The sequence below is a fragment of the Triticum aestivum genome, chromosome 3D, assembly GCF_018294505.1.
Source record: "Triticum aestivum cultivar Chinese Spring chromosome 3D, IWGSC CS RefSeq v2.1, whole genome shotgun sequence".
Classification (NCBI taxonomy): domain Eukaryota; kingdom Viridiplantae; phylum Streptophyta; class Magnoliopsida; order Poales; family Poaceae; genus Triticum; species Triticum aestivum.
Window position 1 is genome coordinate 2,429,365 of NC_057802.1, and position 19,479 is coordinate 2,448,843.

Consider the following 19,479-nt stretch of genomic DNA (forward strand, 5'->3'; position numbering starts at 1 on the left):
TCATCGGATGAACCACGATGTCGGGGATTCAATTAATCCCGTATTCAATTCCCTTGGTCTATCGGTATGTTACTTGCCCGAGATTCGATCGTCGGTATCCCAATACCTTGTTCAATCTCGTTACCGGCAAGTCTCTTTACTCGTACCGCAATGCATGATCCCGTGACTAACGCCTTAGTCACATTGAGCTCATTATGATGATGCATTACCGAGTGGGCCCAGAGATACCTCTCCGTCACACGGAGTGACAAATCCCAGTCTCGATTCGTGCCAACCCAACAGACACTTTCGGAAATACCTGTAGTGCACCTTTATAGTCACCCAGTTACGTTGTGACGTTTGGTACACCCAAAGCATTCCTACGGTATCCGGGAGTTGCACAATCTCATGGTCTAAGGAAATGATACTTGACATTAGAAAAGCTCTGAGCAGACGAACTACACGATCTTGTGCTAGGCTTAGGATTGGGTCTTGTCCATCACATCATTCTCCTAATGATGTGATCCCGTTATCAACGACATCTAATGTCCATGGTCAGGAAACCGTAACCATCTATTGATCAACGAGCTAGTCAACTAGAGGCTTACTAGGGACATGGTGTTGTCTATGTATCCACACATGTATCTGAGTTTCCTATCAATACAATTCTAGCATGGATAATAAATGATTATCATGAACAAGGAAATATAATAATAACCTATTTATTATTGCCTCTAGGGCATATTTCCAACAGAGAGTACCGACGCCCCATGTGGGCAAACCGTTCCCCAGCTGGGCAATCAGCTGGTAATAACCGACGAGCATAGAAGCCAGGCTAAAATGCTCGGTATCACTGTTGGAAAACTCCTCGAGATTGAGCCCATGTCTCCGCTTAGAGAGGAGGACATAAAACGGAAATATGTCCGCGGCCAACCTTTGGTCGAGCCTGAGGAGGTCAAGAAACTCCCAACGAGAATGTATGAATTGCATGATTGGTACATGAAAATTAACAAGAGTTCCAATCGAGAGTCCCTCATGGTGAATGTCAAGGAGGAGCATTACTTCCATGGGCTAGCTGTCTCCGTTGAGTATTCAGAACTATTTCAGTTATTCAATCGAGATGCACTCGACAAATCTATCGTCAGTTGCTATTGTCTGTAAGTGATTTCTTTCTGTAATTTAAGTCTCAAGCTAGCTGTAGTGCTCGCTGATCGATCATTACCTGTAATTATCCTTACTATATTCTTTTCTGTGGTATTATGCAGGATGAAGATGTATGAAATGAAAAAAGCTGGACGCTATGGCATTGGGTTCATTGACCCAAATTCCATTAATGAAGACACATGGAAATATCAATGGTATAGAGAAGATGTAGAGAAAAACATGCAAGAGTTCTTCAAGCGCCTCAATACCAATGAAGATATACTACTTCCTTACAACTTCCTGTGAGTCACACTGTCTTGTACTACAAATTCTGTTTTTGCTTACTAGCTAGCTAGATGTTAATAATTAAGTGTATAGGGTTTAGGGTAGTTGATTAGTGTTATATGCACATGCCCGCTTAATTAAGACATGCAAACGTGTGCGCATGCAGTTACCACTGGATCTTGTTAGTCATTAAAGTTGAAGAAGGAACAGTTGAAATACCGGACTCACTACTTAAAAAAGAAAGTGACTTCACGATCTTGAAGGGGATAGTCGACAGATAATTTCAATCATTATTAACTATATCTCGGCCTATTTAGTTCGTCATTTCCTGATATCAACTATTTAATAACCCCTTTATTCTATTTCTTTGCCGGCGGGCAGGGCTTGGGCAAAGTTCATCAAGGTGACTCCAGGCAAATGGCGACAAAAGTTGTTTTGGTTTCGACCCAAGGTAAGTAATTAAGTAGTACTAGCTAGCTACCATCTCTTTAATTCTTGTTTCAATACCAGTAATTAATTATCATGCTTGATTAATTATTATCTGATTAAATTCCATTCTCGTAAAGGCCCTGAAGCAGGCGCCGGGGACTGAACTGTGTGCATACTACATTTGCGAGAACATTTGCATGATGACGTCCGAAAGGAGCAAATCTGATAGATAGCTATGGGTACGTTTGCCAGAACACTATTCACAATTTTTACATCATTATCGATATCTAGTCACACAACTAATACACATGCATATTGATCTCCTTCTGAACTGTTCAAACAGGTGCGGGAGCAGCTCCTACCAACGGAGCGCATACGAGCACTTCAAGAGGAAATAGCGGGATTTTTGCTCGACCAGGTCATAGATCCCAAAGGAGAATACTATTACCCACTACCGCCCCCATGAACCACTCCCAATTGTCATCGTGCTCTGAAGGCACTAAGGCAAATGCCACTGGCTCCGAAGGCAACATGTAGGAGAAATTGTATATATATATCGTATTCTGCACATCACTTTCTTATTTTGCTAACACCGCCGCATCCTCTCGAACCGGGCTGCTGGATCGGAAACAGACCCCAATCCACCCCACCTTCTTCCCCGCAGGATCCGCACCCGTCACGCTTCCACACACACGCGATCCCCCAGCCCGATTCCAACCCACCACGGCCACCTCTCTCCCCCACGGCCACCTCAATCCCATCCCGGTTCCGCCCACCAAGATCACCCCGTGGAGGCAACCTCCCACCGCCACCACGCCCCCATCCAGCGCCGGCCAATCCCGGATCCACTCTGCTCCATCCCCGCTACCTTCCCCTGGTGTCAAGGCAGCCAAGATGCACGGTGCCCCGACGACCTCTTGCCCCGAGACGACCAGCGTGCCGCCCTCTACAACCATCTCCGCGCGGCACTGGCCCTCCTCTCCACCTCATGCATCCGCGCGCGCGGATCCCCTGCCACCCACAGCGGCCTCCTTGCCATGCCCCGCCTGCTTCAGATCCATGGCCAGCCCGGCTCCTATCCGGGCCCCTGCTCTGGCAAGCTCTCCTCCCCCTTGCTCTTGAGCCATGCAGTCAACTGTCACAGCCAAGGGACTTAGCCATCCCAGGGGCGTCAGGGGGGCCTGGCTTCAAAAATTGGAGGGGGTTCGGTTATCTCAGGGGTCCGCGACGAGGGATCCGAGGCAGCCACCGTGCCGCCAGCCCCGTGCAGCTCGGTTGCCGGCCCCGTGCAGCTCGGTCGCCACCCATGTGCAGCTCGGTCCTCCGCGCACCGGATCCCGGCACCGTCGACACGAAGTGCACCACCAGTCCCCGCCCACTGCACCTCATCTCGATTCGTTGCCTCGCCACCACGTCGGGCTTCCTAGCGGCCTGACCCGCCTTTCCCGGTCAGCCCCGGCGACCACGAGCTCTCCCGGAGCCCCCGCGTCCGATTGTCGTTGAAGTGACCACAGTAGGAAGCTGCCAGCGATGGAGCAGATCCAGGGTCAACGAGCACCGCTGGATCCATCTCAGCCGCTCGCTGGCACAGGCAAAGTTTGCAAATTCTGTTCGGTACACGTATTTTCTTTCACTTCGTGCTATTTCTGTAGTTTATTTTGTCTCTATGGTGGCCTGTGTTGATGCAGTGCACTCTGCGATACAGCGGTGCTTGATTTTGGAACAAATGTTCAGTGCGTGCGGTGCAAAAAGTTAGGTTCAATTTCAACTCCGTTGTTGTCGGTGTACAAAAATAGGGGCTCTCCTTTTGACCCCTTTACTTGTGCATGGGCAGTCAGAGCCGCACGCCACGGCCACACTTAACAAAGCAGATGAGGGAAGCTGGAGAGAAATCGAAGCCCAAGTCAAACAAGGCAACGCCAAAAACAGAAACACCAAAGAACAGAAGGACAAAGCAGGTTCCCCCCGCAAGATCCTTGTCGGGGCGGCCTCAGCGGCCCCGGCAAGAGCCTTGCCGGGGCAGCTCGCCCAACACCGTCGGGGCACACCACCCTTGAGCCCACGGCCTCTAGCGTAGTCAACCACGTTGAGGCAAGGGCTCGGGAGGCACCTCCTTGGTGACATGCAGATCTTCGTCAAGATCATGAACACACAAGATCAGATAAGGACCAGAAGACGCCGACCCTCGGCGGGGTCCTTGCCGGGGAGATCCACAAGGCCCCCAGCAAGCGCCTTGCCAGGGACGACTGCAACGCCACGGCAAGACCCTTGCCGGGCCCCCGGCAAGGGCCTTGTCGAGGGCGTCGGTAGGGCCACAGCCAGGCCCGCGTCGACCAAGACTGCACCACCGTCCCCAAGCAGCTACTAGCTCAACCAGCTGGGCATGCACCCACGTGGCAAGGGGCGGCCTCTACGCCAACTCAGCAGGCACCTGCGTGGTGGCATGCAAATCTTCGTGAAGGCCCTACCACCGCGCCACCTCAACTGCCTGCCTGCCTACATGGCGCCACACGCATTGCTGGCCTGGGCGCGTGTCGAAGTCAGGCGAGGTGGCAACGGACGGGACGGGCCTCGTTTTCGTCCCCGATAAAGCTAAGGGACACCTAAGCAACGCATTTAATGCGTTTTGTCCTGTAATAGGAGCGATAAACTTGCAGCACTGTAGTCCTTTCCACCTCCTGCGTGCCACTGTGGCAACCCCTTTTTCCTATAAAAGGAGGCCCGAGGCGACCAGGAGAAGGATTCGGCTTTTTTGGGCACGTTACACCCCGTAGCTAGCTCAAGAACACAAGAACACTGAATACATCCACCAAAGCAGGACTAGGGTTTTACGCATCCTCGCGGCCCGAACCTGGGTAAACGAACAGCGTGCTTCCTGTTAAACCCGCTCTTCGCTCAACCCCGCGCCCCGCCAACCGTAGTAGGGATTCTTGTGATCCCATAGGTGTCATTTCCCCGACATCTTTGGCGCGCCAGGTAGGGGGTGCCCAGTTGTGAGAATCGGTTTTAGCATCTCGTTTAGTGGTTCTTCATCGCCATGGCTCTTAAGAAGAAGGCGGCCAAAAGAACGACGCCGAGGCGGCGACAGAAAAGCTAAGTCACGCCGAACCTTAAAATTTTCCCTTCTTTTATATAAGGTTATTCCCCTCGGAGATCTTGTTTCTTTGTATGGAAAACCTGCACGCAAAGGAGCCCTCCCGCGATTGGCAACACCTTTTTTTTTCTGTTTCGACTCCGCTCAACAGCTCAAGCGGCTGCGTCGAGAGTGGCAGGGTAGCCTTCCCCGATGGACAACGCTCTCGATTCTGACTCGAGTCAAGCTCGACAGTTCGAGCGGCCGCGTTAAGGGCGGTAAGGTGGTTCGCCTGGCGGCAAGCGCACCCGGCAGGCCAATGGGGACCCGTCCTCAAGACGCCGCTCTGGGTTTACGCGCCGGCGAGCCTACCCAGTTAATGTAGGGTGCACATACAAAGGAAAATTGAACAGGGAAAATAACATGCATAGTATCAAAAGTACTGCAGGGTTATATTACATCAAATTGTTGTTGCGGTTCTAACTAAAGATAGAAATTGTCTTGGTCATGAACCTGCAGCGGCGACAAGAAACGGGGTGCCTAATCCCGGCGCTGGCCCTCCACCCTTTGGATTCCATCGATGAGGCTGATGATGGGCTTGATACGCACCCTGAGCGGCGCGAGGTCAGTACCCTCCGGCAAGCTCTCCAACGCGGCGTCAAAATCAAGGGTGGGGTTCCAGTACGCCACCTTGGTGAGGACCTTGGTCATGGCGCCCCGGCAAAGCTTTCGGTTCTCGTCGGCCAAAGAAGCCGCCCTGTTGGATTGGAACTGCTCCAGGGCCCCGAGAACGCCCTCGAAGAACAAGGTCAGCTTGGCATTGGTGGTCCCGCTGCGCTCTGGGTCGTACCTCACATTTGGCATCCCCATGGCGGCTAGCTGCGCGTTGATCCTGCCGGCGACGTCTTCGAGGCGGCCGACCCAGCGGTTATGGCCGTCCACCACATCTTTGTAGTTGGCGGCCTCGTTCTTCCGCAGCTGCTTCTCCTTCTCCAGATCTGCCAGGGTCTCCTCCCGAGCGTTGCTCTCCGACAGCATCCCCTCGAGACCCTCCAGCTTCAGCTTGAGGTCTTTGATGGAGTTGTTGGCCTCGGAGAGCTCCCCAGCCTTGCTGATGGCCGCGCCCTGCGCCTCCGTCAGCGCGCCGTTGAGCATGTCCTTCTCTTGGGACAGCTTCAGGGCCTGGTCCTTTAGCCCGTCCCACTCCACCTCCAGCTTCTTCACCTTGCCGGCGTGAACCAGAGCCTGGGCATCGAGTGCCTCTTTGTGTTTCTGCTCCAACTCTTGGGTCCGCCTCACGACAAGGGTCTCGAGCTCCTCATCCTTGCCGCGGAGCGTTGCGGCAAGCTTCTCCTCACGCGCGGCAAGGTCCTCCTCCTAGGAGTTCAGCACGGCTTGGTGTTGTGTTCGGGCAGCCTCGGCTGCGGCGGCCAAGTTCTCCGCCGTCCCCTGAGCCTTCTCGATGTCAGCCAGCTTCATGGTGAGCTCCACGTCGCGCTTGGCCATCTCATCCTGGGCAACCTTCAGCTCCTCACGAGCCTGGCGGAACCAAGTCTGCGTCTCGGCAACGCGCGCCTTGAAGTCCACCTCCGCCTTGTCCACTGTTGCCATCCTGGACTTGGCCTTGTCCAGACGGGCGCGGTGGAGTGCCTGAAGCTTTCGGAAATTGGCCCCCATGGCATGGAGAAGCCTCTCTTCCTGGGAGCCGTCGCCACCGGTGCTCGGTTCGTCAACAACCTCGAGCCCAGTGGCAACAAGCATCTCCTCGTCGAAAACTTCTCCCTCGACGGGTGTCTTGGAGCTCGATGCCCCTAGGAGATGGACGAAAAGGTCATCGCCCACCTTCAGATACCTGCCGGAGCTAGAGGCCGCGGAGGAGGAAGGCTGGTCATCGACCGCCTCCTCCTCAGCGGCGGCCTTGCCGGCCTCCCTGGCAGGTCCCTCACCGTCCTCCTCGGCAGTAGCCTCGCCGGCCTCCCCAGCAGGCCCCTTGGCGGCGTCCTCGGCAGCATCCTTGGCGGCCTCCTCGGCGGCAATCTTTTCGGTCTTCGCCGCGGCCTCCTCGGCGACGTTCCCAATGACGGTGTCCACGTCCTCCATGTCCACCAAGGGAGGATCTGGATAACAAGGGGGCGGTGAGGCAAAGAAAAAAGAGAGAGAGAGCAAGAATAGGGACAGAAGGCCAGGAACATACCCGTGCAGGGCTAGGAAGAAGTAGCCCCCTCTCCGCTGACATCCGGCGCCAAAGTGGGGCCACCGGCATTCAAGTTCGCCTTCCCCTCCTCCGTGTGCGCAGGTTCGGTGCTTGGCGCCCTTGTCGGGGACGCCCCTCGGGGCGGCGTGGTCGACGGGGGCGCCGTGTTGGGGGTAGCCCTCTGTGGCTCCTCCTGCTGCGGTCCTCCTCCTGCGATCTTCGCAAGGTCAGCACCAAGATATCGTGCCCACAACACATGTTGAAGAGTGGTGAGCAATGAACTTACGCTGGGGGCTGCGCCGGGGGCTGCTGTGTCCGGGCTGCTCAACACCACCAGTGGCGCCCTTGGAGTGCGGGCCGGGCGCTGGCCGCCCGCCGAGGCCTTCGCCCTGTTCACCCTCTGGGCCAGCGTCTCCACGTCCCTGCGAAGATAAAAATAAGTCAAGATAAGTGGCATGATCCAAGGGGGACGGAGATGACAGTAAGGAACAAGATACTTACTCGACATCCACCTCCTCCTCTGTTGCCTTCCTCTTCCTCCTTGGGCTGAGGGACCCAATTTCAAAAAAAACCTCCGCGTCGACATCTGCCGGAGGAGTGGAAGAAGGCGGGGTTTGGACACGCTTGGACGAAGAAGGGGCAGTTGTCTTCTTCTTCACCGCGGCCTTCACCAGCTTCTTTGCCGCCGCGGCCCTTGCGTGGCGCCCGCACTCCTCTGGGCTCCGGGGTCAGCTGCGGCCGCACAGCCCTGCCGGGCCGGACCAGCTCGCCGGAGCTGGCCCGCCGCAGGACTGGCCCTCTCCCCATGGTAGGTGTCAGGCCGACAGCCTCGACCTCCTCCTGCGACGACTCGTCAACCACATCTTCAACGAGGGGAGCCCCGGTGCCGGCGCTACTGGCCTCCCCAACGGCCTCTGCCCATTGGGCGAGCTCCTTCTCCTCTGCCTCCGCCGCGGCCTTGTCCTCCACACCACCAGCGCTGCCGGCCTCCTCGGCAAGCTTCGCCTCCATCGCCCTGGCGGTGATATAGTCCAGCTCCACCTGGGTGGTGTCCTGGACGAGCCGCGGCTCGGCGGTAACGTACCCCTCGTGCAAGGTGTCGAAGAACTCCTGCACTTTAATGTCCTCCGGCTCAACCCAGCTCGGGTCAAGGAGTCTAAACAAAATGAAACCTTCGGGAACGTGATTTTCGGAACGAACGTGATCCAGAGGACTTGGACCCTACGTCAAGACATCAACCAGGAGGGCATGAGGTAGGGGGTCGCGCCTACCCCCCTGGGCGCGCCCTCCACCCTCATGGGCCCCATGTTGCTCCACCGACGTACTCCTTCCTCCTATATATACCTACGTACCCCCAAATTACTAGATACGGAGCCAAAACCTAATTCCAGCGATGCAACCTTCTGTACCCGTGAGATCCCATCTTGGGGCCTGTCCCGGAGCTCCGCCGGAGGGGGCATCGATCACGGAGGGCTTCTACATCAACACCATAGCCTCTCCGATGATGTGTGAGTAGTTTACCTCAGACCTTCGGGTCCATAGTTATTAGCTAGATGGCTTCTTCTCTCTTTTTGGATCTCAATACAATGTTCTCCCCCTCTCTCATGGAGATCTATTCGATGTAATCTTCTTTTGCGGTGTGTTTGTTGAGACTGATGAATTGTGGGTTTATGATCAAGTTTATATATGAACAATATTTGAATCTTCTCTGAATTCTTTTATGTATGATTGGTTATCTTTGCAAGTCTCTTCGAATTATCAGTTTGGTTTGGCCTACTAGATTGATCTTTCTTGCAATGGGAGAAGTGATTAGCTTTGGGTTCAATCTTGCGGTGTCCTTGCCTAGTGACAGCAGGGGCAGCAAGGCTCGTATTGTATTGTTGCCATCGAGGATAACAAGATGGGGTTTTTATCATATTGCATGAATTTATCCCTCTACATCATGTCATCTTGCTTAAAGGGTTACTCTGTTCTTATGAACTTAATACTCTAGATGCATGTTGGATAGCGGTCGATGTGTGGAGTAATAGTAGTAGATGCAGGCAGGAGTCGGTCTACTTGTCTCGGACGTGATGCCTATATACATGATCATACCTAGATATTCTTATAACTATGCTCAATTCTGTCAATTGCTCAACAGTAATTCGTTCACCCACCGTAAAATACTTATGCTCTTGAGAGAAGCCACTAGTGAAACCTATGGCCCCCGGGTCTATTTTCCATCATATTAATCTTCCAACACTTAGTTATTTTCATTGCTTTTTATTTTACTTTGCATCTTTATCACAAAAATACCAAAAATATTATCCTATCATATCTATCAGATCTCACTCTCGTAAGTGATCGTGTAGGGATTGACAACCCCTTATCGCGTTGGTTGCGAGGATTTATTTGTTTGTGTAGGTGCGAGGGACTTGCGTGTAGCCTCCTACTGGATTGATACCTTGGTTCTCAAAAACTGAGGGAAATACTTACGCTACTTTGCTGCATCATCCTTTCCTCTTCAAGGGAAAACCAACGCAATGCTCAAGAGGTAGCACCCCTCGTCTTCACCCCCCACAGGGATTTGAAGGATTCCCGGAGCTCGAACACATCGACCGTCGAGGGGAAATAGGCGAGCTGCGTCCGCTGAGCCGCCAACGCACTCTCCGGCGGCTCCGTTGCTCCAGCGTCCTTGGCCACTCCTTTGCCCTTGGTGGATTTGGGCGCCATGGCGGCTGGGGGGGACAAGAGACGGAGGACAGCGGAGACGCAGCGGCGGCGAGCAAAGGCAAGAACCCAAGAAGGAGGAAGAAAGGGGGCGGTGGCTCTGAGATTGGAGAAGGCGCAGGGGAGGGGGTAAAGTGAGCAGCGCGCCCACGATTATTCCTTTTTACGGGGAAGGCGCGGGCCGCCTCCTTTCCCATTAACTGCGATGGAACGCATGCGTGCGAGAACCACCCCACGCATGCCCCCCATGTCACGCACGATCCTCCGCGACACGCGTTCAATGCGGGTCATGAAGAAGCGCAGCGGACGAAAAGTTACTACAGTAAAATCCGCCCCACCTGCCCGCACACCGTTCTGGGCCTGGCCCAACAACGAGTCACGGTTATGTGTGGTCCAGGCCCGGGGGCTCCTGTCGGTGTACAAAAGTAGGGGCTCTCCTTTTGACCCCTTTACTTGTGCACGGGCAGTCAGAGCCACACGCCATGGCTACACTTAACAAAGCAGAGGAGGGAAGCCGGAGAGAAACCGAAGCCCAAGTCAAACAAGGCAACGCCAAGAACAGAAACACCAAAGAACAGAAGGACGAAGCAGGTTCCCCCGGCAAGATCCTTGTTAGGGCGGCCTCAGCGGCCCCAGCAAGAGCCTTGCCGGGGCAGCTCGCCCAACACCATCGGGGCACACCACCCTTGAGCCCACGGCCTCCAGCGTAGTCAACCATGTTGAGGCAAGGGCTCGGGAGGCACCTCCTTGGTGACATGCAGATCTTCATCAAGATCATGAACACACAAGATCAGATAAGGACCAGAAGACGCCGACCCTCGGCGGGGTCCTTGCCGGGGAGATCCACAAGGCCCCCGGAAAGCGCCTTGCCTGGGACGACTGCAACGGCACGGCAAGACCCTTGCCGGGCCCCCGGCAAGGGCCTTGCCAAGGGCGTCGGCAAGGCTGCTACCTCTTGAGCATTGTGTTGGTTTTCCCTTGAAGAGGAAAGGGTGATACAGCAAAGTAGCGTAAGTATTTCCCTCAGTTTTTGAGAACCAAGGTATCAATCCAGTAGGAGGCCACGCACGAGTCCCTCGCACCTACACAAACAAATAAATCCTCGCAACCAACGCGATAAGGGGTTGTCAATCCCTACACGGTCACTTACGAGAGTGAGATCTGATAGATATGATAAGATTATATTTTTGGTATTTTTATGATAAAGATGCAGAGTAAAATAAAAGGCAATAAAAATAACTAAGTGTTGGAAGATCAATATGATGGAAAATAGACCCGGGGGCCATAGGTTTCACTGGTGGCTTCTCTCAAGAGCATAAGTATTACGGTGGGTGAACAAATTACTGTTGAGCAATTGACAGAATTGAGCATAGTTATGAGAATATCTAGGTATGATCATGTATATAGGCATCACGTCCGAGACAAGTAGACCGACTCCTGCCTGCATCTACTACTATTACTCCACACATCGACCGCTATCCAGCATGCATCTAGAGTATTAAGTTCACAAGAACAGAGTAACGCTTTAAGCAAGATGACATGATGTAGAGGGATAAACTCATGCAATATGATATAAACCCCACCTTGTTATCCTCAATGGCAACAATACAATACGAGCCTTGCTGCCCCTACTGTCACTGGGAAAGGACACCGCAAGATTGAACCCGAAGCTAATCACTTCTCCCATTGCAAGAAAGATCAATCTAGTAGGCCAAACCAAACTGATAATTCGAAGAGACTTGCAAAGATAACCAATCATACATAAAAGAATTCAGAGAAGATTCAAATATTGTTCATAGATAAACTTGATCATAAACTCACAATTCATCGGTCTCAACAAACACACCGCAAAAGAAGATTACATCGAATAGATCTCCATGAGAGAGGGGGAGAACATTGTATTGAGATCCAAAAAGAGAGAAGAAGCCATCTAGCTAATAACTATGGACCCGAAGGTCTGAGGTAAACTACTCACACATCATCGGAGAGGCTATGGTGTTGATGTAGAAGCCCTCCGTGATCGATGCCCCCTCCGGCGGAGCTCCGGGACAGGCCCCAAGATGGGATCTCACGGGTATAGAAGGTTGCAGCGGTGGAATTAGGTTTTGGCTCCGTATCTAGTAGTTTGGGGGTACGTAGGTATATATAGGAGGAAGGAGTATGTCGGTGGAGCAACATGGGGCCCATGAGGGTGGAGGGCGCGCCCAGGGGGGTAGGCGCGCCCCCCTACCTCGTGCCTTCCTGGTTGATGTCCTGACGTAGGGTCCAAGTCCTCTGGATCACGTTCATTCCGAAAATCACGTTCCTGAAGGTTTCATTCTGTTTGGACTCCGTTTGATATTCTTTTCTGTGAAACTCTGAAATAGGCAAAAAAACAGCAATTCTGGGTGGGCCTCCGGTTAATAGGTTAGTCCCAAAAATAATATAAAAGTGCATAATAAAGCCCAATAATGTCCAAAATAGAATATAATATAGCATGGAACAATAAAAAAATTATAGATACGTTGGAGACGTATCAAGCATCCCCAAGCTTAAATCCTGCTCGTCCTCGAGTAGGTAAATGATAAAAATAGAATTTTTGATGTGGAATGCTACTTGGCATAATTTCAATATAATTCTTCTTATTGTGGCATGAATATTCAGATTTGATGTGATTCAAGATAAAAGTTTAATGTTGACATAAAAACAATAATACTTCAGGCATACTACTTAAGCAATTATGTCTTATCAAAATAACATAGCCAAAGCAAGTTATCCCTACAAAATCATATAGTCTGGCTATGCTCCATCTTCCCCACACAAAATATTCATATCATGTACGACCCCGGTTTTGGCCAAGCAATTGGTTCATACTTTTAATGCGCTTCAGCCTTTTCAACTCTTACGCAATACATGAGCGCAAGCCATGGATATAGCACTATGGTGGAATAAGGTATAATGGTAGGGGTTATGTGGGAAGACAAAAAAGGAGAAACTCTCACATCAGTGAGGCTAATCAACGGGCTATGGAGATGCCCATCAATTGATGTTAATGCGAGGAGTAGGGATTGCCATGCAACGGATGCACTAGAGTTATAAGTGTATGAAAGCTCAAAAAGAAACTAAGTGGGTGTGCATCCAACTTGCTTTCTCATGAAAACCTCGGGCATTTGAGGAAGCCCATCATTGGAATATACAAGCCAAGTTCTATAATGAAATTTCCCACTAGTATATGAAAGTGACACTACAAAAAAAGACACATGCGTGACATTTTGGGCCGAACGAATTTTTTTTCTGTCATACATATGACACTTCTATGACGATAATTGTGACAAAACCCGGTATCATCATAGATGTGGTGGGCTCCTACTTCTATGGCAAAAAATCATGACAGAAAATGGGCTTTTCGTCCTGGGCGGGCCGGAGACGCAGCTGCATGACATTCTTTGGGCCGTCTATGACGGAAAAAACCGTGGTAGAAGCGAGGGGGAGGAAAATTTCAGGGAGTTCCCGGTTACGGTGGGAGGTCGGGGGCCGAGCGATGCGCGTTTCTCTCGTACACGTATGCGCGTGTGTGCGAGGTGTTGGCTCTAACTGAACCCGAGCGCGGCATTGGGCTCTAACTGAACCCGAGCGAGTGCACTGCAGGCTACGCGTTACTGAACCCGAGCGATCGATCGATGGCTGTTAACTGAACCCGATCGAGCGATTCCTTCGCTATTGCTGCTAACTGAAGCCGATCGATTGGATGAACAGTGAGCGGTGAGCGTTGCGGGGGGGGGGGGGGGGGGTTGGATGAACAGTGAGCGGTGGCGTTGCCTCTGGATGAACAGGACCCTGTGGTGTGGAGGGCTGGATGTACAGTAGACGGTGGAGGGGTGCCCGTGGAGGGGTGGTTGAACAGGACCCCGTGGTGTGGAGGGCTGGATGAACAGTAGACGGTGGAGGGGTGCCCGTGGAGGGGTGGTTGAACAGGACCCCGTGGTGTGGAGGGCTGGATGAACAGTAGACGGTGAAGGGGTGGTTGAACAGTAGCCGGTGGAGTAGCGCGCGGTGGAGGCTGGATGAACAGGAGCCCGTGGAGGCTGGAGCAGGTCGACGGTAGCCTGTGGAGGCTGGAGGAGGTCGACGGTGGACATGAACAGTATCCCGTGGAGTCCCGTTTTGCGGTGCGCCACACCCCTCCCAATCAACAGGACCCCCGTTTCGACCGTAGCGCTCCAACACAAGTCTGTTTCCTCCGTTTTGCGGTACGCCACACCCCTCCAGATCAACAGGACCCCCGTTTAGACCGTAGGAGGTTCGTTTCCTCCGTTTTGCGGTACGCCAGACCCCTCCCGATGAACAGGATCCCGTTTCGAACGTGGCCGGTCAAACACAAGGCCATTTCCTCCGTTTTGCGGTACGCCAGGCCTCGTTTCCATCGCCTGTTCCGTCCAAGCCCTCCCGATGAACACGACCACACATTCCGTTCCGACCTAGCCGGTTGGCTCCCACGCGTTCCGTTGCCTCCCGATGAACACGACGCATTCCGTTGCCTCCCCATGAACACGATGACGACGTTGTTTCTCCGTTCTGACCCAGCCATGTACACGAGCCCTGGCCGTACGTATGCGCGAGTAGGCGTTCGAGACCCTGCCCGTATGTACGTACGTGGCCGTATTTTCTTTCTTGCACCCTGGCCGCTGTGCGTACGTGTACATGCTACGTGCGCGCCTCTACTACGACACGTACGCGCCTCTACTACGACACGTGCGCGCCTCTACATCGACCAGTATATATGTACGTACACGTTCGCGACCAGAATGACAACGCTACGTACGCTTCGACCAGGTGGGTCCCGACTGTCAGGCTCTTCCTTGCCTGCGAAGATGTAGCTGGTGGGTCCCAGCAGTCAGAGGGGGGCGAATCGTTTTGTTTTTGCCCGGACGCATTTCCTTGCGTGCGAAGGTGTAGCTGCTGGGTCCCAGCAGTCAGGGGGGAATCGTTTTGTTTTTTTTTGCCCGAAGGCACTTCCTTGCGTGCGAAGATGTAGCTGGTGGGTCCCAGTAGTCAGGGGGCCGAATCGTTTTTTTTCGGACGCACTTCCTTGCGTGCGAAGATGTAGCTGGTGGGTCCCAGCAGTCAGGGGAAACGTTTTTTTCACAAAATATGGTGGCCCGTCCGGTGGGTCCCCGCTTCAGGTGGAGGAATAATTATTTTGCGCGTAATAAGGAGGCACTTCCTTGCTACGGCCGTGGACCCAGCTGTCAGCCTCTCCACGTACAGTCCACGTCCGATGGAAGCCATTCCTTGACCACGTGGACCACGCCGCGCCGAGAGCACCAAGGCGGTGGACGACGGCGAGGCCTAGGAAGGGGACGACGCGGAGCCGGGGAAGAAGCGGCAGTGGATGCCCACGCGTAGAGGAGTATGAGGGTTCACTCGTTCGGCTGCGGTGTGAGGCTGCCGTCGCCGCAGAATAACAGGGGGTGTGGGTGCGTAGAGGGATGGCCTGGCCAGTGGTGGGTGTAGTAGGGGCGGTGAGGCCTCCGCGGCATCACAGCCGGCCACGGGCGGTAGGAGCAGGCGGCACGACCGGTGCTGCTTTGGGCGGCTGGAGCAAGAAGACCAGAGGTTGAAGAAGCACTACGCCCGTTGGATGGACATCGTACGGTCACTGGAGCTAGAATCGTTCATATACTGACTAAAGTTGACAAAGGCCTCCATCCCAGTCAACTTAGTAGGCCCACAAGTCAGCCTCCCACCAAGGTGGGTCCCAGCTAGCAGGGGGTATTCATTTTTTTGTGCGTAATAAGGAGGCACTTCCGGTGGGTCCGAGCTGACAGCGGGGGGAACGTTTTTTTCGCGAAATATGGTGGCCCGTCCTGTGGGTCCCAGCAGTCAGGGGGAAACGTTTTTTTTTGTGAAATACTGGTGGCCCGTCTGGTGGGTCCCTGCTGTCAGGTGGAGGAATAATTATTTTCCGCGTAATAAGGAGGCACTTCCTTGCGAGTGCCGTGGACCCAGCTGTCAGCCTCTCCACGTACAGTACTCTTCCGATGGAAGTCGGTCGTTGACCACATTGACCACGCCGCGCCGAGAGCACCACGGCGGTGGACGACGGCGAGGCCTAGGAAGGGGACGACGCGGAGCCGGGGAAGACGCGGCAGTGGAAGCCCGCGCGGAGAGGAGTACAAGGGTTCACCGGTTCGGCTGCGGTGTGAGGCTGCCGTCGCCGCAGAATAACAGGGGTGTGGGTGAGTAGAGGGATGCCCTGGCCAGCGGTGGGAGTAGTAGGGGCGCTGAGGCCTGCGCGGCAGCACAGCCGGCCATGGGAGGCGGGAGGAGGCGGTCCCGCCGGCGCTGCTTTGGCGGCTGGAGCAAGAAGATCATAGATTGAAGAAACACGACGGCCGTTGGATTGACATCCAATGGTTACGTCTGCTAGAATCGTTTGTTGACGTATATAATAACTAAAAAAATCTTGCATACGCGTCAACTAAACAGGCCCACAAGTCAGACCACTCCCTCTTTTTTAATAATTTATATATAGCTCATGGCAACTTCTTATGCAATTTATTGCAGTCGTTTTTTTGTTGGCCAGGGCTAATTTCGCATATTTCTGTGGGTTCCAAACTATTTTTAATACCGAAATGTCGAGCCAGATTTAAAGTACTTTGAAGATATATTTAAATTAGGTTAATGCCCAGTGAAATAGGAATCTGAAAATGTGAAAAAATTCAGAAATTATAAAGTAATTGCCAATTTGTCATCTGTTTCTATATTTACAACCCATTTCATATTACTTTCAAGATTTGCAGGCGTCTTGAAAGAGTTGCAGCCCATCAGGGCGTAGAAAAATAAGTAGGCCTGGATTGGGTATTCTTCAGAAAAAATAAACTGGGCTCATTTTCACAAAGAAAAAATAGCTGGGCTGGTCACATGGTGAACATAAAATATAAGCCTGGGCTAGACGGGCCACAGCCCAGTTCAAACCCTGCTCCGTCTCGACAATACCAAACAAAAATAATACTGCTCGAGTAGCTACGTCCCAGGTGTCAGCCGATCTTGTGCTATTGTCTTGTCTATTGACTATATACGTTCACAATGTCGTGGGTCCCAGCTGTCAGGAAAACACTAGGAGGAAGCATTTTATGTTTCCATACGCTGACGTGGTGGGCCCCTACTGTCATCCTCTCCACGTACTTCTGCCGATTCCTGTTGTTTGTTGACCATGTTGACAACGCGAGAGGGCGGCGCCACGGCGAGCGCACCATAGCGCGTGGAGGACGGCGGCGTTAACGATTTAGGAGACGGTGGGGCGGCGATGTGTGCGCTGAGGCGCAGCCAGCCGTGGGAGGCGGAAGCAGGCGGCCCCGCCGGCGCTGGTTTGGTTTTGGCAGCTGGAGGAAGACAGGACTGAAGAAACACGACAGACTGTAAAAGCAGCAGGAGTACTTAACAACCTTAACTGAAACCAGCAGGGGCACTTAACAACCAAAGTTGAAAGCAACGTGGTCAATAAACAGGATATTCGCTTTAGAGCCATGGAAAAGCATGAACATAATCTTCTGTCCTATTCTCCAAGATGGACGGGCCTTCATTATTTGAGACCACCCATGAATAAGTATCTTTTCACCTCCAAGGGGAATTGAGTAGGTCGACATAAACATCATGTTGTGACCAAGCGCAAGTCTGACCCGACCATGGTCAGGCATATGTATCGGAACAATAGAACTCGGCAGTTCCTGTTTCAAGAAGATCACAGCTGTAAAACTGTGTATAAGCAATAGTTTGTGAACAACATATATAACAGAAAACAGCTCGTACCATAAGTTTCTCGACACAGTTGGACCTGTTCAACGAGTGCAGCAGTGGCACACATCCCACGTGGCCTTCCACCATTGAAACGCCCCACAAGGACCTCAAGACGATTAATAAAGTGTAGGAACTTGTGGAAGTCGATCCAGTCAACTTCAGTGCTATTAGTAACAGCCGAGTTATTACAGAGTAACAAACGAGCAGGCTGCTTAACTCTAAAAAAACCTACACGTGCCACCAATTATAAGAAAATATTAGTTAGAAGTAGCATCTTCGTGAGAGATTCGTTGCTACTTCTAAAGTTAAATTGTGATTAGTTAGTCAGAATAGGTGGATTAAGAAGTAATCGAGGCAACAAGCAAGAACCAGATACAAAACTAACATGGATGAACAATTGGAACGACGTTGGGGTGGAAGATCGCAGTGAAGATGAGACCAGGTTCTGCTATTTCCATCAACATTCGTGCGCCAACTTTCAGTCCGTAACACTTGAGAAAGTTCATCCAAGTTCGGCCATAAAAAAAGCAGCGATCTTCTTGGTTCATGAACCCAACTCGGAACTTATATCCGTGGCTTGTCTTCATTGTGACCATTAAACTAGTGTATTCAGTTATGGCAAGGCCGAGCATCTTGAGTACATGTGTTCTGGCAGAGCAAATAATACACTGCAGGAAAAATAATATGAGAACACAGCATGTTCAAAAAAACCCCACCCTCCCGGATAGAAAAGAGGATTCTAGGAACATACTGTGCGCGTTTCAAAATGTTATGTTAGGATGAGAAGGAACAAGTGTGGCGTCTCGCCGAGGGCGCAGAAACCTGTAGGGTCCTCGCACTTTGGGCACTGCAAATGAAACACACTAGATTCGGTAGGAAGAAAAATGCATCAACGGCGGCGGCTGCCATCCTAGAATTACCTGCGACCAAGGGACTTGGATTTATCGGGGATGGATGAAGAATTCGTACCTGGTTCTCCATGAGAAAACCCTATGCAATCTCCGAGAGGGGGTTTTCTCTGAACAAGCAGACGATGGAGAAGGGGATTCAGGCCCAGCGAAATATTGCTGCTTCGTCCGTCCAGCTTACTGCTAAAGCTGGAAAGGGGGGTTGTGATTTGACGGCTCATTGGGCATTACTGCGGCGCTACGACCGGGGTGTGTCTACCGTGAAGTTGTGCACTCTAATTGGGCATATGGCACGTGGACCCCGTTGCCGGTTGCCCCACATATCAGCGAAAGGAAGTAGAAAGACAAGAGTAACTAGTTACACATAAATATATATTTTGACAGAGAGATACTCCCTCTGTAAGAAATATACAAATCATTTATATCACAGGCTTACCTTGCCGAGAAATATACTCCCTCTGCAACGCACGGGCATTATGGGGGTTCAGCTTTTTTTATGGGGGTTCAGCTAAGAAGATAATACTTAGATAGGCTCACGGTTCTGGACTTTGGGCCGCAGGCCGACCCTGCATGTTTGGGGGCCCATGTGTTCTACCTCAACGCTTTTCATATTGCAAGCGATCGGTACGGCGCTGGTTTTAGATGCTGTCGCAAGGCGAATGCGCAAAATTGAATAAAGCACGGAAGCTGTTGGAATGAAATCGAACGATAGTTCCTAACCAGCAATCAGAGTTGCAATTCTATCAACGATATACCATGTGATAAATAATACTGTCGTACTACTTATACACACAGGACACTTGTTTCACCATGCCAGATTATTACATCAAAATCTCTCGGAGGATAGATCAGTTCAGCAGTTGCGTGCTGCTACTGAAGAATTTCAAAGTTGATTTGGACCAGCTCTCCTTGCCGAGAAAGTTCGATTTTGACATCATCCCCTACCGTAAGATATGATTTAGATTTGAACCTTGACCATC